Below are 23,909 nucleotides of genomic sequence, written 5' to 3' on the forward strand. Positions count from 1 at the left end.
GAGTCGGCTCTTATTTTCCCGGCAGGAAGCTTCTCTACCTGATTAGCGAGCAGAAAACCTGCTGAACAGAGCGAGCGAGCCGAGTGTGGGCGACAAACAGAACAGAGCTGCTGCTTCCTGCTAAAGGACACACATGTTGTGTAACGACAGCACACCAGAAAAACACCTGATAGTTAACCAGGTTCACACACACACACACACACACACACACACACACACAGAGTCAAAATGTGCTCTAACGAGTTCCCAGGGTTCAGGAGCTTTGTCACATCCAGCAGAGAACCGTCAGTCAGCCCGCTGAGCCCCAAGAGCCTCCACAGCACTGTCAACTGTACCAACATACTGTGATCACTACTGCAGTACTGCAAAGGTACTACGAACAGCGCTCGGCCCATATGGAGGCTGTGATGGACACCCGTCAGACAGCAGACCGTTCGGCTTCTTGTCCTTGTTTTGTCCATCTTCTCTGACGGCAACTACAAAGCTGGACTCAAAGAGTTAACAGCTGAGATCAGGTGATGCGATGACATCACTTTAAGACGTCAGACGGATCAGAAATACGAGCGGCAGACAGACAGGAGACAAACCAACATCTTATTTAGAAGAGGAAACAGTAAAATGACTTTGCTCCATCTTTGCCTCCATCACAGACCACACACCCACTTCCTGCTCCGACGCCGTACTTCCTGTAGTTGTGTGCACACGTTTTCCTGCTCAATGATCAATAATTAGCAACATTTTCAGGTGTAAAAACCTTGAATTTTATTCGATCTTCCAGATAAACTGACTTACTGATGATGGAAACGATGACAAACGCTACAGAATGAATCCCCAAAAAGTAAGAAATCAAAAACCATCCTTTAAGTGGCTAATTTATTCCTTTCAAAAAGAACCAGGGTCCTGATTCTGGACCTGTCCTGGGAGAGTCAGCGCTCCGCATGCTCCCTTCACTCCAGTCTGCCTCGTTTTTAGAGATTTACTGTATTTAGTGAGTTGAGTTCAGTCAGTTTTTCTGTTCTACTCTTTGTGTTATTTTTCCACAGAAAAACTCCTGGAAAAGCTTGAACTGTGCCTCATGTGAAGGTTGACACTTGCTTCCTGCCAAACCATTATACTCCTCAGTGCTCATCGCTGGTTGAACTGGCCTAACAGGACCATTCATGCAAATGACATACAAATTACAGCTTTCCTAAAGCGACTGTAATCACTGTGTATCAAGATCCAGTGTGAGAGCAGTGAGGGAGGTGTCTCTGCTCACAGTTATCAGCTGGATCTGCAGCCCTCTGGACTTTATGGAGCTTTTAAGTGAGTTAAAATCAGAGCTCAAAGGGAGAGAATACTGGACACACACTGCAAAGCCTCACCAGGTCTGTCGTTGGTCAGTGTTAAGACGCTCAACACTTCACTGCCACCTTTAAAAACCTGCACAATGTGAAGGTTTAATCCTCAAAAGACAAATTTTGGATGGAAAATTACAAGAGTGGTGATGAGTGACATTTAAAGTCAAACAAGACGAGATGTTTAATGGCTGCACTTTTCCTTCAAGGTGTGGTTTTATGCACATTTCCCCTGAATTCAGCCGATGTATCTGCTGTGTCTTAATGTTTGAACCAGAGTTTAAGATGAAGCTCTGTGAGTTTCATTAACGCTGGAGCTTTGGAGCGTCTGACGGGTCTGCTGTCCCAGCTGTCCCAGCTTACAGAAACACACTGAACACTGTGACGTGAACGCTGTGGATACTGCAAGAGGTTTTCCTCCGAAGCGACGAGCTGCTTCAGTGCAGCGTGAACGACAGTTTCATCACCCACAGGAAATGGGGCTTGTGATTTAAAGTGACGCTGAAAGCAGCCATTACTCCGTCAGTGCTTGAAACTGATCAGGGCTATGATCGCCGCTGAAAAACACAGGAAAGCACCCGAAGAAAAAGGTGATGGGAGCTGAAACTCTCTCACTCGCTCTGCGTGCATCTTCACCGGATGATGAAAACAGAGTTGGAGGCGAAACTCTCTTCCCCTGAAGTGCTCCTCCTCTTGAACCTGAGCTGCTGAGGAAACTCCAGAAGACACTGCTGTTGGAGTGATGAAGAGGAGGGAGGCTGCCGCACCAGACTCAGTGGGAAAAGACATATTTGGAGGCTAAATGTTCTGTGTTCTTATGTGTCTTAGAACGAGATGCTCGCTGGAGAGCAGCGCCACGTTGGCCCAAAAGTCTTTTCTCCGGTAAAAGTGACACATGAAACGGGATGTAAATCCCACCTTTGTGTGTCTTTCAGTCAAACGCTCACACTCTGCTGTCAGCCTCGTGAAGCAGATAATTGCAGTCATTTCATCTCCCTGCTACCTTTTTTTCTTCAGACTATCTTTGGTGTGACATTGGATGACACCAGTATTTTTCCACCTCTTGGCAGATGATTCGGGCTCCGGTTCGTTTCTGCGGTGAAGACAATGAGAGACGCTTTCAGCCGAAAAACAACTCACACATCACACGCCGTCAGGCGCTAATGTAAGCTAGCTTACAACCTAACATTACGGCTACAAGCGGCGCATAATGCAGCTGACATCAGTGCTCTCTCTTCTGATGTTTGGACACCTAATGGTGAAATATAAAAGGACGCCCACCTTCACCTGCAGTTTGGGCTTTGAGCAGCCAATCAAAACATGAAACACTGTCTCAGTGATTTATGCTTTAACATGAGCTTACCTTGTCAGCTTCATTTTTTAGGTTGTAATTGGTCCATTCTTGGGTTACATTTGCTGAGAGAGACTGTCCTCATACACGAGAGATTAAAAACCAAATATGAGCAGGCAGGTGAAACCAGGTTTTCCATCCGGAGCGTAAAGGTCATGTGATACCCTCAGCTGAAGGTTCATTGGTAACAGGTGATAGTACCATGATTGGGTATGAAAGGGTTCACAGCGAGGATGGAGCGAGGTTCACCACTTTGTGAACACATGACTGGATGAAGGAGATGAACACATGGACTCAGGGATTCTTTGTAAAGCTGTTGTCAGTGAACACAGTTTGATTAGAAATGATCACTCACTGTCCCAACTTTTTCAGTCTAGATTCACATTTTCAGGTTTTTCTAGCTGCCAGTTTTTTTTTTCTTTTAATAACCAAAAAATTCTGGGAAAAATGTTTTCCTCCTCTCACAAGTCGCCAACATATTTGCGTGCAAACCTTTGTCCCTGCAGAAAACAGCTCTTTTCTCAGAAGTTGAAATTGTACTTGTTAGAAACTCCCTCACACAGACGCATTCACGCTGAGTCACACTATTTCTCCCTCTGCGAGCGTGGTTTCAGTCTCCATGCCAGACTCTCACCGTCCTCGCAGTGAAGAAACAAAACTCACAAACTGAATGGAGTGATGAAACGCCCGCCGTAGCAGCACGCAGCGACACAGTCCGCCCACCTCCATCTCGCCCAGGATGCTGAGAGGTCCGACGAGCAGCCGGCTGACTCGACAGAGGAGCTCCAGCACGGCAAGCTGTCGAGAGGAGCTTCGCCGTCGGAGCTGGAGGTGAGTCACCGCGGCTCCAGCATCACCTCTGAGCACAGACAAACAACAGGTGGAAGCAACGGCAGGAAAAGGCCAGAGGGGCCGAGCTGGAGGACTGCGAGACAGGAAGAGGAAGTGAAGAGCACGCTTACCATCGAACAGGTGTTTGTCTGACGTGTTCAGCCTGCATGCAACCAGAAAAGAAACACGAATAACCATCAGAATTTAAAGGAGCTTCATCTTTCTGGTCTTCATCCTCAGGGGAGCGGCACATTTCATGCAGATATGTAAATAGGAAGCACAAGATTTGGCCTGATGGTGACGCTTGAAGCTTGGAAAGACCTTCATAAAGGGGAAATCGACGTTTCCCTAAAGGCTGCTGGGCGACACAGTTAAGAAATTAACTTCCTGTCGTGCTTTTGGTGACCTGCACAAAAATACTGGGCTCACTTGACCCACACTTGGGGTCAACACGGCAAAGACAGAAGGCAAAGAAAAGATGTGTGAGCCTCTAAAACAGGTCAAACCTCATACAGTCAGATGAGTCATTCTGCACTATATTACTGTTGCGTGGGAGAGTGCATGTTCAACTAACAGCGAGCCAATTCTGAACTCGTTCAGACGTTTTCCTTCAGGAGTCCACGTAAAAGAAAATGGTCCCTACAAATCCGTCCGATGGGAGGGGTCTCCTCCTCCTCCTCAATCGGGTGCCAGATTTCTACAGAGCCTTCCAGGCGAAAACCCGGCTAAAACAGAAAGAGAACAGGCCTTATGTAGCGGGGAAAAGCCCAATCTGGCAACACCAGCCACCAGCGTCGCACCACCGCATACGTCATCAAAACAAAAAGCAGCAAAAAAGGCATCATATGATCATTTAAACGAGTTTTATGACAAGGTCGGTGAGGATGGGAAAAATCTGACATTTCTGTGCAAACTTTGCTCGCCGGCAAAAAGAAAATCTGCACTTCAGTCACATGGGGTGAAAGCTGCAGCTGCTGCTGGTGTGGACTGAATGGAGAGCAACAAAGCTTTAAAGCACCAATGAGGAAATGCTGTCCCCTCAGTGCTAAGGTAAACCCTGGCTGGATAAAGATTCAAAATTGGATATGAAGATGAAATCTGACGCACAGTTACAGTGTTAACACTGATAAAATGATTGCTGTCTGTGGTTCTAGATGGGCTGTGGCAATAATTTAGATAAGTAATAGCTCACAGCAACATGTGGAAAAAAAAACTACTAGTTTCATTTTAAAATTTGTGAACTGAACTTTGAACTAGTTCATGCAGAAAGTGAACTTTCTCAACACTGGTGTGTTCCTCTCATGTTTTGTCATCTCACAAATGTTAAGATGTTCACACCGGCTGGTTTGTCCTCACAGAGATACCAAACACCCTGCAAAAAAAACAACCTAACATCAGGAGTTTAAAGGTTTTAAAAGTATATAACAGCTTGGTTTGAGGCAGCTGGAAATGATTTACAATCTGAAAAATTGATGTGAAAATTTGAACTTGTTGTGCAAATATAAGATAATAAGGAAACAATTTGAACTGCCTTCCTGTCTGACACAGGAAATACCAATTTTTGTGAAACTGTGAGACTTAGATTGGTTTAGTGTGAAAGAACTGGACATTTGTTTAGGCATGATAAATAATCCACAGAGCAAGAAATTTACCAATAACTTCAAGACTATTAAGTGCAGGATGCTTCGTCTCTGCAGCCTCGGCCTGGCAGACGTTCACTGTGCTAACAGTCGTCACTGTGATATAATGTGACAGTGCCAGAAAAACCTCAGATCCAAATCAGCTCCGGAGTGACTCACGGAGACCCATAAAGCAGCTCGCTGAATACACACCGCTGATTAAAGAGGCCGGCGGCGGCCATAAATCCTCCCTTACTTTAAAGGACAATTTGCTTTCTGTTGTGGAAGCTGTAACGCGCCCCGATGTCCAATCTGACCTCAGCATATGTGAGCGGTGAGAGGTGCTTATGGCTCCACAAACCCTCAGAAAACCAGCAGAGTCAGGAGCTTCTTCAACAACCCGCAGGAGGAGGAGGAGGAGGAGAAGATGAAGCCGGCGATCCAGATGATTGATACTTCAGCGTATCTCATCGGCCATCATGTCTGGCGCTGCAGATGATAGAGCCGCCGGCGAGCTGAGAGGCTTTTAGCCGCTGGACGGGTCAAACGCCGCTATTGTCATGGTGAAAGGCCGGCGTAAATCTCCCCGCCGCCGCTGCTGCCCTGCCAGCTGATCAATACTGATCTAAAAGTGATGAATGAGAGCCCGATGGACTCCATCTTCCCGGCGGCAAGATGGAGAACAACTTATCTCTCTCTCAGCAGAGGGAAGGAGGGAGCGAGGTCAGTGAGATAAAGCAGAACATCTTAAATATGTCCTGTACGTTAAGCCGGGCTCAGACGACTGTTTTAAAATCCTCACCGGTGGAATCGAGCGGCGTCGCGCTCATGACAGCAAACTTCACAGATTCTTTTCTCTGATCTCAAACATCTGGTCACGTGAGGTCATGGAGAAGCAGATGGAAACAAAATGAAGATTGACGCTCTGCGTTGAGAAAAAACACTGTTGGAGAGGCGTACGATGCTAGCTAGCGTTAGCCGAAAGGGCTGGAATGTTAACCGTTGCTTGGCGACACCGTCCTCTCTTTCATTCCACCTCCTTGTAGACTCGTCTCTCATTGGTTACCTGAAGTCCTGATGTAATCATCTAGATTTTAACCCCTGAATATCAAACATGCATGAAATTAGTCAGGCCTCGTGCAGTTCAAGGCTGGATCTGTCAACCCCTCACAGCTCCAGGACCGACCAAGTTCCCAGACCAGCAGGCCTGAATCAGGGACATCTGCCATGAGCCCGGCTTTGGATGGAGCTGGGCTCACGGGCACAGCTGGGCTTTAACCTCATCTCACATCCAGTTTTCCATGTTACTAGCAGGGGCAGAGGTCAAAGGTCAGAGGAGGATGGTTTTGTCTCCTCTGTGAGGATAACGTTTTCACTTTATTTAACCAGATTAAAGTCTTATTGACTTTAAAAATGTGTTTTTAAACTCACCCACAGCTCAGTTCCAGCTGTGGGCCTTTGTTGCATGTCACACCTCTTTCTGTCTCCGTCTCCTGTCTGTCTCTGGACTGTCTCACACAAAACAACATAAATAACATAAATGCAAACAGTATCCAGTTCAGATTTTCTAACTAAATAGAAGTAAAACATGTTTTCCATGAGGTGTGATCTGAAGTTTCTGTGAAAAGGTGTCACTTGCACATCAACAGGTCGGACGTGCTTCAGCCATGTTTTCCAGCCGCCAGCTGACAGGCAGGTTTGAGCTACAGCGAGCTTGATGACGACGTTTCATCTGCTGCGTCGACACCAAAGTGAAACAGCTTCGGTGGAAGAGGTAAAAGTGAATATTTAATGAGTAATCATCAGTGTTTCTGAAGGGCTCCTGTGGAGACCCTCAGGCTGACTGAAGCTGAAGCTATTGATGGTGACACACATGAACGTTTCCTTAATGAGTAAATGTCTCTTGTCTGATCCACGTGGCCCCTGTGGTGAGTCCCCTCTGGACCCCCACTCGTGATCTCAGTACAGCGAGGAGCAGCAGGATTTAATCTACTGTAGAAGAAGAAGCATGAAGTCGAGGTGGGTATGAAAAGTTGAGAAATGCACGAAAAAGTGATGCAAACGCTCCTCCGTTCACTTCCATCCTCATTAAAAAGAGTCCAAGAAGCCATTAGTGACCTCAGGGGCCTGTATGGAGCAGATGGGAGCAGTGGGACCCTCGTGGACGTGGAGCACACTGACGTAGCACCAATAAAAGGCCGGCGTGACAGTTCGACTCCGGCGTTACAATGGACATCAGTTGTTTTCTCAGTCTGAGCTCTCGAGCTGCATTTTCCTGAGACGAAGCCTCCTCTTCATCCACCCGCCCACACATAATGATAAAGGCCATGAATTGAAGCCATAAATTACCTCCTAACATTGAAGAGTGTGATGATTAATCACTCCACCAAGTCTCCACTGAGGAGACACAAAGATGTGTCTCCTGGTGCCAAACAGCTTCTCCCTGTTTGCCGCCGATGATTTACAGTGCGTCCGAGCGCTGGCGTTCAGCTCGGCTGCATCAGAAAACTGTTTGGAGATGCCAAACTGACAAAGAGCACAAGACAAAGTCCGTCGCACCTGTGAAAAGCCGCGGTATGGACACGTTTCGCCGATGACAGTGACGGCACTCTCTCCCGCTTCTTTCAGTCGCAATAATGGCCATCCGGTCAGCGACGTCCTCCATAAATCAAACAGAGTGCCAGTTTGTTTACCCGTCGGGGTTGTGGAGAGGTCTGAAACAGCAGTATCTGTCCCAGCCAGCTGTTCGCTCCCCCTCTGTCTCTCTGCAGTCTCGGCTAATCTCGGCTTTCCAACTTTCTTTAATTCTGCTCCGGCATTGTCCTCCTCATAAAGAGTTTGGGGCAAACTTTACCTCTGCGCTGGAGACGTCTCTGCACACCGGCTGCTATCTCTGCGCCGGAGTCGTGACTCTGTGTGCTCTCGTTAATTCACTCCCTTTCTGCTTTTCCTGGAAGAGCTCAGAGGAAACTGTTGATTTAACGAACTGGGGCTTGTGGGTAAATAGGTACCTACTTGACTTGTCTGTGTGTGTCCTGTGTAAACAGCGGCGTCGACACCAGAGGCTGCCTGCGTTCACACGGCGCACTCGCCAGGGCGTTCGCAGGCCGGAGACAGAAAAACTGCTTGTTTTCTGTATTTTGATTCTTCTTTTTTAGGTCTGCAAGTAATTAAACAACCGCGGTTTCGCTGTAAGTTTTGTTGCAGGGTCATCGTTGCATCAGCTCTGCTGTCGTTTTCCTTTCCGTGGCTGAAGATCCAACGCAGCCAGACTTGATTCCACAGAAGGAGTGGGAGTGGGTGGAGTAGTTAACATGATGGCTTAAAATATACTGACTCAACATTAACTCCTGGTGTGCTGCACTGAAAACACTCTGCAGTCTGATTCTGGTGCATTCGTCACAAAGCTGCTGTCCTGTTTTTTAAGTGGAAACTTTATTAAAAGCTTCGTTTTCGCTGGTGGAAAACGAGAACAAAGAGATGCATTTTCAAATGTATCCACATTTATTTAGACCTGGTCTGTCCTGATGAGATTTCTTCAACGTTTTCCACCTCCTGCCGCTCATCCATCCCCCCGAGCCGAAGCTGCAGGGCCTGGCAGGGCGACACAAGCTGCAATTGATTCAAAATCCTTAGCGGCAAAACAGACAAAGGGGTCATCTATTATCCTCGCCGTCCTCGCCCCACGTCTCCCCTCTCTCCTCTCGCCTCTCCTCGACCCATCTTTGGCGGTCACCCGTTAAAAGGAAACTCTGGGGACGTCACGGAGCTCTCTGCACCGCCGGCCTCGCTCCACTTCTCCGAGGCCGGGGGCCGGGGCTAATTGGCGGATCCACCAGGGAGCCCTTCAACCGCCAAGCCGCCCAGCCAGGGAGCCCATTTGCAAGCATGTGATCTCTCAGTAAGAGCCAGAGACTAAGGAGGAGGAGGAGGAGGAGGAGGAGGAGGAGGAGGAGGTCGGGGGATGCTGGTGGGTCTAGAGGACATGGGAGAAGTGATTCCCATGAGATGTGTGGGTGGCAGAAGTAAAGGAGGGGGAAACTTCTAAATCACTCTCTGAGCTGTGAAAAGGCTCTTTCTGCCCTTTTGCACACGCTTTAAATATATTTTTTTAAAGACCAATAAACAACATTATCTCTGATTGTCTTTCGGACCCCTCGTGCGACCATAGGTTGATGTGAAGCACGGCAGCGTTCAAAGCGCACGAGCTGTAGCGGAGGGCAGAGGCGCAGGCAGAGGGCTTCAGCAGAGACTGTGGGTAATTGACAGGCAGTGCTACACTGCTCTGTGAGCTCCTTTACCAGCAGCTCTTTGTGTTTATCAGCCCGGCCAATCGATGGTCATCTTAACCCCGAGAGAGAGAGGCCAGGACGGATGAAAAGTAAAGACTCCTCTTTTGTTGTCCGGGCTGCTCTGTCCAGCGCCATCGGCAACGCTCCCGGAGGGCCCTGCTCACAAAAATATGAAAGAGTGAAACCATGACAAAAAGCCAGAATAAATCCTTCTATTTTTTATCCCCAGTATCCCCCAGTGCCCCCCGACTCTCTCCTTTTAGAGGAAACGCTTTCAAATATTTTGGTTGGGCTCTCACTTTGAGCCTCTCTTCAGTGACCCATTTGGGTCCGGAGGGGAAAGCGAGCAGAGAGGAGCCGGAGGAGCGAAGCCTCAGTGTGACACAGCCGGATTTGATCATGCAAGCCAATGCAAACTCTGAACCACAGCAGCGCTCAGCCGCTGCGCTGTGCACTGCACTGCTGCCTGCTTTATGGTGAACTCTGTGTTTCTGTGTTTTCTATCCTCCGCCTGACAGAGCGAGCGTCCGCAGCATCGTGAATGACTCAAACTTTTTGGTCTTTTAAAGAAATGTTTGGGGATCCTCGAGTTCGCTGCATTAACTTCGCATCACTTTAATCTGCGACATTCCCATCAGCCTCAGCTGTGCTGAGTGAAACGTTAGGACGCTAAGCTGCTAAACTAAAGCGGTGAATACCGTCCAAATGATACCTGTTAGCATCAGCAATTTGAATGTGTATGCTAACATGCTAACACTTCGCTCATATCACTGATGATGAAGATTAACCTCACAGAGCTGCTTTTTCAGTTGTTCTTGATTTTATTCATCATGGCTGTGCAGGAACATTTTAAAGTGAGTTAAGAGATAAAATCCATGTCGGTGATGTTTCTACCTGTGACGGTGTGATTGTTAGACCTGGTGAAGTGAGTTAAATCGTGGAGAAACTGGATTCTTGATGTATCTGCTCGTGTGTTTTTCTGGGTTCTTAACGCATGTCGGACTACTTGGCTCAATGTTATCTGTCTTATTAGCGCCAGTAGTCAAAGACAAAGCTAATTAAATATGGAGCATAGAAAATTACAGACTGACTGATGCCGCTAGCACACATTCATGAGTGGACGCAGTGAACAAAGTTTGAACAGAAGACGTAATGCTGCCGTATTCATGTGTTTCCTGGATGCGTCCAAACCGTTGGACTGAATTCATCCTGGTGAATTCTTAGTTGACCTACGACAGCGAGGATCCTCTGCATCTGCAGTAAGAGCTTATCTGACCAATGGGACAGACAGGTGGGATCCTGTCACCTGCTCTCTTCGCTCTGTTTGGACGATCTCTCTGGAAAGTTCAGAGGATGTAAGACTGGATGCATTTTGGGGGGGTGGTCCTATTAACCATCTGCTATATGCTGATGACTAAGCGGTCCTGTCCCTTTAAGCGCTGGCTTGCAGGAGCTGCTTGGACTCATTCATGTGCCTCCAGACGATGTTTAAACAGCCGTTTCTTGAGCCTCCTGCACTCCGCTGTGCAGCCCACTCACTTACATTCAGGCAAAAATGAGGCTTCAGGCAGCATTTAATGACGCTCGCTCAGGCTCCCAAGATGGACAAGTGCGAGCAATATGTTTGCGACTCGTAATGTTCCCACCTTTCATGCTGTGCTGAGGAACTGAATGTACAAATTCATGTGTCGATTAAGTGGTTCAAATATGATCTTGACGGCGTTAACTGAGCCAACGCGAAGTGACGGACAGTCACACTGGAACAGACGTCTGCGTTCGCCTGACTGAACTGAATAAGAGCAGCAGCAGTCTCGTCCAAGCTCGTCACAACCTTTGTGGACATTTTTCTGTCTCCGTTTGTCTTCCTGCAGCACGTCCCAACTAACCCTAACCCTAACCCTAATCCCACCTGAAAGCTCTGCAACGACGAATTTTCTCCCAATTTCCAGAGTTTTTTAACAATGAAATCCTGCTTTTGCATGAATGCATGAGCCAAAATAATCTAATGACATCATATATGAGGGGACATTGTACTGCACTGAGTACTTTTACTACTCTGAGTACATTTTCCTGTTTATACCTACAGACGTCTGCTGTAGGAACACTTTCAATGCAGGAGTAGAAGGCTGAGCGCCCAAAGACCCGTCATTTAAAAGGGGTGTCGTCTTAAATTCCTTCAGGTGTGTGTTATTCACACACACACACACACACACACACACACACACACACACACACACACACACACACACACACACACACACACACACACATGTTGTGTTTATATCACTTGGGGACATTACATAGACTTACATTCATTTCCTGGAGCCTAACCCTAACTCTAACCATAACCATTATTTGCCTGTTCCTAACCTAACCTTACCTAACCCATAACCCTGTCCTCAGTCTGCACCCTAAAATTTAATGATTTACATTAAGGGGACCTGCATTTTGTCCCCATAAGGGTGGTCAGTTCCCACAATGTGACTGTGTAAACAGATTTTTGTCCCCACAACATGATAAATACCTGGTCGCGCGCAGCAGTTTTCAGCTGAGCTCAGCAGTCGGAGGCTCAATCGTCTCTCAGTAACGCTGATGGACAGAAGACGCTCGTCCCCTGTCTCTTAAATCACCATCTGAAGCTCTTTAGACAAACGGCTCTCGTTATGTTTTCCTTTTACGTCTTTTACTCCTGTTGCATTTGGCCGTTTTATTCGTCCGTAAACTGGATTTACTTCTTTCGCTGTTCATCTCAGTGCTTTTTATTTAGTCTCGTCTTCAGTAACACACTTTGTAGTCACCGTTCTGACAAGTGGAGCACCAATAAAGTTGATTACATTTACTGGCTGACGGTGTTTGGAAAGCACAGGCAGCTGTCGGCTGCAATGGACAGTCAGAGTGGACATGGACGTCTCACAGAGACATTCTGTGTGCATTCACTTCTAAAGACTTGGTTGAATAAACTGAATTAAGCTCACGTTGTGATCTGTCTCTGCATGAAACATGAGGGGAGAAATTCCAATTCTTGCCTTATAACAGGGATTAATTCATCCAAATTAATTAATTTGGCCTTGAAATAACAAGTTGTATTGAAGTATGACTCACTGAGACGGCCAAAACTGAAAAGCTCTGAGAGCTCACCTCTCCGAACGCACATCAATCCTCAATGTTATTTTCATTTTTTTATCAGAAATACTGAGAAATGTTGCATCCGAATTCAGACAATCATGGATTACATGTGCCAGATGATTTTCTTATTCATTGAAATTAATGCAGTAGTATCTGAAGAGGAAACATTCAAGCGTTGGTTCCCTCACACATTCTTGGACTCAGTCACTTGTTTTTCTGCCTTCGGCCTAAATTTCTGCCAAATTTCTTTAAAATCTGTCATGTTTTTGAGATATCCTGCTTACAAGTAAAGAAACAGAACGAGAAATGATCATTTTGAGAAAAATAAACAATGAAAATAAACCCTGAGCTGCCAGCGTGTCACATGCAGACGCTCGGTGACCTCTCGCCTTCACTTTTTAAGAAACTTTTTCAAAGGACAGTCTGACGATCCTCCTCCCGACACATATTTTAAGCTAAACTATGATCTTTTCCTGAACCGAACCATCTAGCTTCGTTTCACACAGTTAACCACGTGAGCGAGCTGTAGCTTTAGCAACATGTGGAGCTCTGCGCATTGAAAATGAGGCTAAAGCAGTCGTGACCAAAGAAAGCCTGGACGCCAAAACGAACCTGGACGTGTGAAAAATAACGTCAGCCTGGTGTGACGAAATAAACCCAGATTTAACGCCAGTCAGCAAGAAACAACAGGCGCCATCTTTGAGCTTCGATTGACTTTAAAGGAAAACATCTGAGCGTCAGAGCGCCGTACCTCCTCAAGTATTTGTGATGTACTAGCGTTTACTTTGTCAGTGTGACGCTCTGTGAATCGATGCATCTGAAGAAATCAAGACATGATCAGAAAAGGACACTTAATTCACGAATAGGAGGACAACTGAAGCAGAAATTGATGTTTTTATATTTCAAACAGGTGAAATATGACTTGATTTGGTGAAATTAGATTCAGGAATGGTAAATTTGAATAGATAACCTTTTAGTGTTTTGAGGGAACAGTCTGACTCTCTGTAAGATTCAATATTTTATTAGATTTTGTTTATGGTGCCGACCTTCCTGCAGCTTTCAAAAAGCTTCATCTTGCAGCGAATCTTCAGAATCTGGATCCAGAAGTCTTTTCCTCCTGTTTTCCACGTGTCTTCGTCCTCGCGCTCGTCCCCAGCAGCTTCTGCCGGCTTTATTTTCTAATTTCGGCAGCGAGGTCGAGCCTGTGACCTGTTACTCATCGTCGTAGCGGACGAGCTGAACCGAAGCTATTCTGCTGCAGGGTGTTGGGGGGTTAACACTTCGACTCCACTACATCTCCTCGTCTGGCTGCACTGCGGCCTTTTGTCCCTGTCTTGTCCGCTGACAGGAAGTGGCGGTCGGGGGCTGGTACCTGCCACAATCTGTGACATGCTCACAAAGCAAGCCGGGAGAAGCAGATTTGGTGAGATTCACAGAAAGAAAGACCGAGCGGGGAAAAAAGGTTTTCACGCTGAAAGATGGCGCCGTCCGCGGCCGCTATCAGCAGCTCTTTGTTGTTGGAGAAAAGCCAGCAGGTTCCTTCACTTTATCTGATGGACAGACGTACAATCTCGCGGCCGCCGCCGCCACCACCGCCGTTTATAGTCGGACAAATCGCTGGGGTCGGACTGACCAAACCACGGCCACTCCTTTTAACAGCAGGCTCACAAAGCCCCGTCAGAAGCCGCTGTTTAATACCACATCACAGCTGTCTGTTATCTGCCGGCGGCCTCGGCGCAGAGAGGACTCAATGGGGACTGATGGGATCTGTAGTTTTTTATGTCCACAAAGTGCGATCCTTGTTTAACTCTGCTAGAATCAATGTTTGATTTGCTGTCAGTTTGTCTGAGAATGTGGAGGTAAACTTCAGGCACATGCTCCATTTTATTTAGCAAACACTGAAGAAGAAGAAGAAGAAGAAGAAGAAGAAGAAGAAGAAGAAGAAGAAGAAGAAGAAGAAGATATTCCAACACTGTGAAAAAATGCTCCATTTCTCTCTTGCAGATGGCCAAATGCCCGGCTTTGTTTCTTCTTCTTCTTCTTCTCTGATGTTTATTCATCGTGACCTCGGCTTCTTCTTCTCTGTTTGTTACAGCGTGACCTGTCATGTAGCCTACACTGCCACCAAAACTCTGCTTTGTGTACTTATTTGCTCCAGATCAGGAAACGCAGCTTTTTCATTTTCTTTCTTCTTTTCAAAATTTATGTCCAGATTTTCCACACTTAGCTGGAAACTCCTTCGACCTCTGCAGAGGACGAGACATCGGGACGGGTGAACGTAGCGGGGATATTCATTATCCATCCACACAGGGTCAACACACCCTGCATTACAACACATTACCACCAATCACCACCCATTATCACCAATTTAGCAACGTGAAAGTCTCTCGTCCTGTATGTCTGAAAAAGCCATCCATCCACTCTCTGTAACCCTCGTCCATTGCAGGGTCACATGGAGCGATCCCAGCGGACATTGGTTCCACCTCGGACAGGTCGGCAGATCATCGCAGGGCGTGTTTTTCTGACTGTAGGTTAGTAATGACGTTTGTCGGGCTAAAACATGCAAAAACACCATTTTCTTCATAAAGATAAACAAGACAAAAGGCTCCTTAATAACGCAGAAAGAACAAATATTCACACAAGATGCATCGCGCTCTCTACCGAAACACTCGTACAGCTCGCTGCATCCTTCTTCTTCTTCTTCTTTTTCTTCTTCTTCTTCTTCCTCTTCTTAGCTGAAAGCAGAGAAGATATTTTGAGCAAAGTACAATGTCTCATCTGTTTAAAGCTGCTCGTCATTACTACTCCTCTCCCTCTTGTTTGGGGCGTCTTCTCTCTGAGGTCGGCGCATTAAAAATTGAAAGCGCTCTATGTGTTGCTGCAGAGGGACGGGAGGGGCGAGAAAACAGCGACGGCGCTCTTTTGAATGCTGCTCCTGTGCTCTTGAAAAGCCGACATCAATGAAACGGGGAGGGAGAAGGAGAAAAAAGAGGAGCTGAGGAAAAAAAAGGGAAAGGCGACATGAAGAAGTTGTTGTCACTCTGTTTGTTTTTAATGTTGAGATGTTAAAAAAAGCTGTCGGAGTGCTGTGGTTGTGGTGAGACGAGCACATACAGTACAGGATGTTAGATCCTTCTCCCAGAGGAGTCTGACACAGAAAAATAAAAAAATACACATCACAGCTGCTGCACTCATATCCAGCTACCAGCCGCTAATTCATGTACAGCTGCTCGAGCAAACAAGGCTTCTGAATGGGATTCTAATAAATCTCAGTGTTATTATTATGATAATTATCTTTATTGGGATTACTAAGCCTTTCTTTTGCTTTTTATCTGCCTTTTTGCCTGCACGCTCCGTGTCCTGCCTCAGCAGTTTTCTGCCAATCAGGCGTGCGAGTACAGTGGGAAATTATTTTAATGTGACGGGAGAAAGCAGTGGCACATCCTGAGGAGAGGTGATGGAGGTGTTTGATTTGGTGCACCGTGAACAGGCCTCCTTCACCTGCCTGCAACAAATCCACATTAAGATTCATGATTATGAACAATGAACACGAGCACGATATCTTTGACCAGAGTCAAACCAGTGTTCGCTGAATTAGCTCGCAGGCTGCAGCTGAAAGCTTGATGGAAACAGTCCATTGATCTGTCGACAGTATAGATTTTATACATTATGGCCGTCAGTTCTGTAAATCTCAGTTTTCTTTCTTCTTCTCCGGGAGGCTCGTACGGCAGATACAGCCGGATACCCATGAGCCTCAGCTGCTACCGCTCTGGAGAAGACGCGAATCAAAGTCAGAACGCTTCGTTTTCATGAAATGGAACAAAACACGTCAGCAGCCGCTGAATTCATCCAGAACCGACCCAGTATCTTAAAACGACCTGATTTAAACTGCTGAATGTTCTGTGACATCCCAGCAGTTTTCATGTCCGTGGGCTCGAACCTCATAAAAGACGTTTTCTAAAGCAGTTGTATTTGCTGAGGATTCAACAGGAAGAGCTTCATGTCAATGCAAACCTCCAGCTGGAGGACCTGCGTTCATGCAAGAGACACCGAGAAACCGAAGGTCAGTAGTGGATTTCTGTATGGAAACAAATCGTGTTTCTCTTCTGCTGGTTGAAAAAACATTTGTACAAACTACAATCCTGTCTGTGCCTGATTATGGCGATATTACACAAACGCATTCTCACTTCACCTGAAAGTCTCTTGACTTGTGCTTCATCGCAGCTGATGCACTCCTCGCTCACTGCTGCACCTTATTGGAAAAGGTCCAAGCAGCATTATGGTGTTTGTGATGATTAATAATCCACCTCTGCTGTCAGGTCAGAGGCATTTTAACATTAGCTGCACCTTTTATTCACGCTGAACTTGGAAAATGTAGTTAGCTTAATTTTACTTTGAGCACTTTGTGCCTTTGTGTTCGAAGTCAGACGTGTTTTTCTTGCAGCGTCTCCTGACAGACTGAAAGTGGGTGAGAGAGTCTTCCAGGTCCAGCCATGTTCCAGCTCTCAGTCCTAGAGGAAAACACCTCCATCCATCCATCCATCCATCCATCCATCCATCCATCCATCCATCCATCCATCCTGCAGTCCTGACAGCAGGCGACAGAGGGCAATCTCCCCCCAGGCAGGCAGCAGGCACTAGAAGGGCGGGTGGGGGTCCTGATTGACAGCCGCAGCATTGGAGGGAAAGAGGAGCCTGCCTTGAGTTGCCAGGCGCCCCGCTGAATAGAAGCTTACATGACGATGGTGAGAGTTGAGTACACATGCAGCTTTTTGTTGGGAGGAAGAGGAAAAAAACAGAAAGATGCTGATTCTCCAGTGCGTCTCCTCGACGAGCTGCTGAGACGACAGGCAGGATTAAAAGCTCCTTGGTTCACGGTGTGTCACTACGTTTTGGGTTTAGCTTGATTCAGTGCTTGTTTGTGTGTTGTGTTGTTGTCTTCTCATCCTGCTCTGCAAATATCTAATCAGCCTGCTGTGCAACACTGCTTTTAATGCTTCGAATATCCACTTTAAATATCTGCATGAAGTTTGAGCTGCAGGAAAAAACGGTGCTCCAGCAGACAAACACGCCGCCGCTGAATGCCTGCACAGATACCGATAATGCTTCTCATTTATCCGTCAGCATCAAAATCAGCTGCACATATGGTGCGCAGTGTCACCCAAAGGCTTCTGAAGACAGCTACGTAGCTCACAGAGGATGCTGCTTCAGGGCGAAGAGGGAAAAGAGGAGGAGATGATGTGAGATGAGCAAGAAGCAGCAACCTCCACAGCTGCTCGTGAGGGTTAGCACAGCTCCCAGTCAGGCGGAGAGGTCCGACCAGCGCGCCGCATGCTTCCTGTCTCAGAGAACATTTGCATCATATGAGATTTTACATCCACGTTTGTTGGCTTGCAGTGCTCTTTTTATCCCTTCGTGGATAATACAGCTGAAACAGTTGGCTGATTAATTCATTAGTCAATCAACAGAAAATGAATCCACACACACACATTTGTCATTACAGCTTCTAAAATGTGAGGATTTCATCTCAATCACGATCAATCGAGAGGATAGTCGCCAACTGACGGTCGGTATGAGACTCATTCATGCTAACGTCCTGTAACTGTAACTGGTCCCAGCACAGAAAGAGTCCAGCTGTTCTTGGAGGTGCTGGTGGACAGATGTTCTTATCTTTGGACAGAGCCATGCTAGCTAATCTAAGCTAACCAGCTGCTGGTCTGAAGAACGTTATTCTGCGGCCCTGATGGTTCAATGAATGGACTTTCTGTCCAGTGGGACATTTTTCAGACAGCCCGTCCAAAGGCCTGTTGCCCTGAAAATACAGAAACCATTTAACTTCAGAGACTAACGGTGCTCTTGTTCCCATAGATGGAGGACGAACATTCATGAGTTCCTGCGGTGAACGTTCAGAGGAGACAATCAGTCTGTCTGCAGTCAAAAGGTTTTATGAGCAGATCCACTTTTACGCTGCTTATTTTCACATTTGTGCACGAAATGAGGCGCTCGTCTGGGCTTTTAATGGACTCCTGAAACTTTCCTGCAATAAAGACTATTATCCGCATTTTTGTCATGAGGTTACGCAGTCCAGACTTTTCAAATCAATGTTCACTTAAACTGAATTATCACACACATCCGGCATGGATGATCAGCTCCAAATACTTTCTCGGCTGTCAGAGTTAAAAGGCGTGCACATGAGAGACAAAAGATGAGACGAGCCCGGGAGCGGACCCGGCATCGCTGAGTGGCTGACTTACGTCTGTTGTCATGGCAACGGATGACATCGCTGTCAAAAAACTCCCAACCCGGAGAGGACCAAAAAAAAAACGTAGATAACTTGATTCCATTAAAACCTTTCAGTCAGACTCCAAGAATCCAGCAGCTCAACTGGAAACACTGGACGGGCAGAGAGCGGCAGGAAGGGATGAGGAAGAGGATGTAAGGAGAGGACGAAGACGAATTAGGACTTCGGTGACATGTCATGCACCAATCTTGGTGTTTCAATCTCTCTCTCTTTACCGCGGATGTTTGATTGCGATATCCAATAAAAGGGGAGGCGACAGACTGGAAGACGCTGCGAGAAGACGGAGGAACGACGGTGAGGAGCAGTGGACAGGCCGAAAACACAGCCGGACAGAGGACACGAACAGTGAAGGATCGGTTGTTGACAGTGTTTCCTCTTCAAGTGTCAAGGAAACACTAAATTTAAAAAGAAAACAGATTTAGAACGTACAATAAAGTTTGGAGTGAAACACTTTCCTGCTGCACCACATCTGCCCATTTTCTGTTAAAGCGCTAACCAGCGGTTGCAGGCGGCCATCTTTCACAGCTGCACTAACTGCAGACTTCTTTTGCAGCTTTGATGAGAAATTTGTCTCTTTTCCGTTGAAGTGTTGCTTAAATGTTGCTGTAAACAGCAAGTAGACGATATGTACCAGTTCAACCATCCCACATGACATTAACGTCAACTCTTCTGGATCAGGACGTCAGCCAAGAATCCCACACCAGTATAATTTAGGAGTCTGCAAACATCCCAGACGCTTAGAAATGAGTGTTATACACTAATGACAATAATAACAATGACACCAACAGACTCAGTGAGCGGCCGACCTGCATGTTCTTCAGTAAAACTTGCTTGAGTTCTGCTCTTCACTTTGTTTGTTTGTGCAGCTCCTCATCACAGCTCTGATTGGTATCATACGAACAAATTATTGCACAGTAATCGACAGCATAATGAGTCGTCCTGCCTTTGAGCTAGCAGCATCTGGCTTGGATGTAACTTGGAATGAAGTTTGTGCTCCTCTCTCCATAATGGAGAAAGGCTGCAGATGTGCATTAGTTATGATGCTTTATGATATGAGCACACATCATTTCATCCATATTTGAAGCATTTGAGTGTCAGAAAAATGCAAGTTGAACAATAATATTGCTTTTGGCTCGGGACTGCAAGGGTTAAAGATGAACCAGAATAAATGAGTGCAAAAATATAACAAGTGTCGGTGCTTCCACACATCACACAAAGGCTCGCAGCGTGCTCTGATGAATATGAATCGCATGCTACAGCCATCCAAACCAACATGGGAGACTCTGAAGTGGCGTGTTGGAAAGCACGCTCTGCCGCCATCATCAAAGCAACAAGGACCAGATGTGCAGAGAAAAAGCATGTGCAGACCGTGCTGAGAGCGTGCGCCTCAGTCACACTTCAGATCAGGTGTGCACACAGTTTAAGGTGATGGAGCTGCAGGTGAAATGATGCGGAGCGACGCAACTTCGCAGGAATACCTCGTTTTGGTTTCCTGTGATCATTTTCCACTGGATTTTCCAGTAATTTTAAATTAGGAGTGATTAATTTAATCACTTTATTTATCACCATCATCTCCATGTTAATCATCTCTTCATTTGATCCTGAACTGCGGAGCACTTTGTGAAGTCTGTTTCAGTATGAGCTCTATGAATTAACAATTGATTATCCCTCTGATGTTTGATAACGACTGAGATGTGGGCGCCATGGAGTTAAAGACAGCCACCGCCGTGCGTAACGACAGCTGATTCGGTGCTGCTGCAGAACCTCGCTGATGCAACACAGTCTCTTCTTCCTCGGTGGAGCAGGCACAGGCGTCGACATGCAAACGTTTACAGCCGTTTCTGCATTCATGTATGGAAATGAAGCCTGTGCATGTGCATCTGGTTCAACAATGATTGAGATTCACAAAGCAGAATCGGGCGTAGGTGCGACTCCATAAATCTGACAACAAGAGCGCGTCTTCCTGCTGCACAGTTTTATTTACAGAGTTTGATGCATCAGGCCTCTGATGAGGGAAGAATGATGTTCATGACTCAGACGCACTGAGGAAGCTGCTCTGCGGGCGAGACAACACCTGACTAACACACTATACGCTGGCTTTCCCTTTTATTTGTCACCAATCAATATAAAATGCACTGACTGCCAGTCTGTTCTTTGACAGCTGGGATCGATGATGTTGCGTATGTGGCACTTAGTTGAAGAAGATAAATTTATGTGTGCGCGCAACACAAAGAGGAGGAGGAGGAGGAGGAGGAGGAGGAGTGCATTGTTTACATACGGCATCGATCCTCCTCCTATCAAAATCAATCCATTCAGAAAGATGCAGTTTGTGTCTACGTCACTCCGGCAGGAAGGGAAGAGGAAGACTTCAGAGGAGGAAGAGAGGGTTCTCCAACATGTTTCAGTCTCAGGTTGTCTGAGGAGCCGTCAGCCCACCTCGCCTTCATCTCTCCTGTAGTCTTTGATTGATTGGACGGGTGTGTGTTGTGGTGTGATTAGCTGGCTCTAATTAGGATCCATGCTTTGTTGTAAACACGGGGGATTAGCTGCAGACAAACACACCTATCAAACAATTAATACACTAATCAGCCGCAGAGCTCTGCTACCTTTCACTGCCATTAACGCTGCTAAGCAACTATCACCAAACCCTTTCCAGTCCTTTCCTCTTCTGAAGTTAATTTTTTTTTTTCTCGTTTTTTTGCTCATTTCTGTTTCTTTCCCAAAAAGGGCTCCGGCTGTTCATCCTCTGATTTTCTGCTCAGACTCTGCTTCCGTCGCTGAATTGGTCTCAGATGAAACAGCAGGCCGATTCCATTTGTCCAGCTCCTCTTTTTCATTTTTTGTTATCCTGACATGCCGTAATTCATTCACTCACCGTTCAAAAAACATGAAGTGAACTACAGGTGTCCAGAGCCGGAGAATGCAGCGGTGGAAATATTAAAGTATTCAAGTCTTTTATTTAAGAAGACGAAGCGATGCCAAACAAAGACTCTCAAACCTTAGCTGGAAAATTTCATTGAGTGGAAGAGTATTTGCAGTAAAATACGCTTTAGTGTGACAAACGTGAGAGATTTAAAAAGCCTGTCAGAGGTGTAAACAGGTTGTGTTATATTTCATCAGTTTGTGTTTTGAAAGTAAAACTTTCATTTGCAAAGTAATTAAAGATTAACATGAAACTCGTATCATCAAGCACCAAATCCGCTCCTGCGTGCACCTTTTCCTTTAACGTGCTCACGTTTAGGAACGTGAACAATATCGTGATAAATGGTTTTAACACGCTATTCATCAACCTTTTCCTGAAGTACACGTCTGCACAGGCTCGATGCGACAGAGCCGCCCTGGCACGCTGCCAGGGTGCCAGTGCTGGGTCTAAAAGGCCTTAAATGGTTAAAATTGTTTTAAAAGGCTGAATGTCAGAACCTCACCTGGATCAAAACGAAGTTATATTGAACTCGGAGAAGCCAGCAGCTCTCTGCTCTGCACAAACACCAAACAAGAGGAGCAGAGCTGAAAACGTGTGAAAGCTTCCTCTTTGTCTCTGAGGTAAAATTCATGCTCTCTCTCAGTTAAAGCTGGAGTTCAGCACCCGTAAACTAGCTGCACTTCAGCAGGTCCACTGGCTAATGTTAGCACAGCAAGTCGTAGCCACAGCCTGTCCATCTGTGTGAAGCAGCAGCCAGCTGAACATGAGCTGCAGGGACGTCGTGGTAGCCGAGTGCTTCCGCTCTCGCTCGTCACGCGGCCTGTTCGCTTCCAGTCTGCGTCCTCACCTGTCACTGTCCAATAAAGCCAAAAAACGAGGACAGAGGAGGTCCCCCCCAGAGAAAAGCGACGTTAAGATGATCACAGAGCTCGGCGGCACAAAGTGAGTAACATCACAGCAGAATGACGCCGTTCTTTTTCCGTTAAGTTTGAGGCACCGATGTGTCGCGCTAACAAAAACTTCCAATTTTTCAGTGAGAAAGAGCTGCCAGACTTCTTCAGAGATGAAAGGCAAACAAGTGAGACAGCATTCATCAGTTATTCTGAGCAGAATCGGCCTGGACAGTGTTTGTGTGTGGCTGATAATGCTTCAGTGGGTTTTGGAAAGTATCATTCAGCTGACCAGACAATAACACAGCCCTGTTACAGTGTGCATGGAGCGTCACGTCATTCACAACCGCCCAGAGCAGAATGAAAGCCTTCACTTTTTATTGTCAGCCGTGAATGCGGCGAGCCTCACTCCATCCTTTGAATTCCTGGAAATAGATTACCAAGAAGAGCTGCGGCGTGTTGTCACAGCCGGCCTGCTCGCCGCTCCCGCCTCAGCTGAAGTGCCCTCGCTGTCACTGCACGCAAAGCGCGCACCGTAAGCACGACCCGGAACTCATGCTGCACTTTATTCCCACCCGGCTGCAGATACAGATCTCTGATCCGACGCCCTCTGCCATCCTCATCCTCAACAAACTGCAGCAATAACACTCAAATGGTGTTTTTGTGTCAGTTTGATAAACTGTTGTTCCTCAACTGTTCCTCTGTGTGTACGGGCTGCAGAAACAAATTATCCATCTATCTATCTATCTGACTTCTGCTCTAAACTGATCAAAAGCACACATTTTATGGAAATACTGCAGTTCTCTGCAGCCGCGCTGATAAGGTGTATTTCCTGTTTGGAGACTGCAGATAATTTGTGTCACTCGAAGCCGCCGTGACGTGAAGCTCGAGAGCTTTTCTCAAACATGGACCGTCTGTGTGAACCCGTGTCGTGCAGGAGGAGATAAAAACAGGAAGACTGCATTAAACAAAGACGGCTGAAGAGACTGAAGCTCACACATTTTAAAAGCTGGACTCATCTGTGTCAAACACCTGCTGTCTTTAGATTAAGACAAAGCTGTGGACCAGCGAGCAGAAGCCAGCGTAAGAGGAGCTCGTCAAAACAGAGCTGCTGCACGCTTCTAAATGTCAGGAAAACACGACTTCACGCTCGGGTTTGGTTCTGGGCGTCGTACTGCAGGATGATATGATGATGATATGATGATGATGATGATGATGATGATGATGATGATGATGATG

The sequence above is a fragment of the Chaetodon trifascialis genome, chromosome 5 (assembly GCF_039877785.1).
Source record: "Chaetodon trifascialis isolate fChaTrf1 chromosome 5, fChaTrf1.hap1, whole genome shotgun sequence".
Taxonomy (NCBI): domain Eukaryota; kingdom Metazoa; phylum Chordata; class Actinopteri; order Chaetodontiformes; family Chaetodontidae; genus Chaetodon; species Chaetodon trifascialis.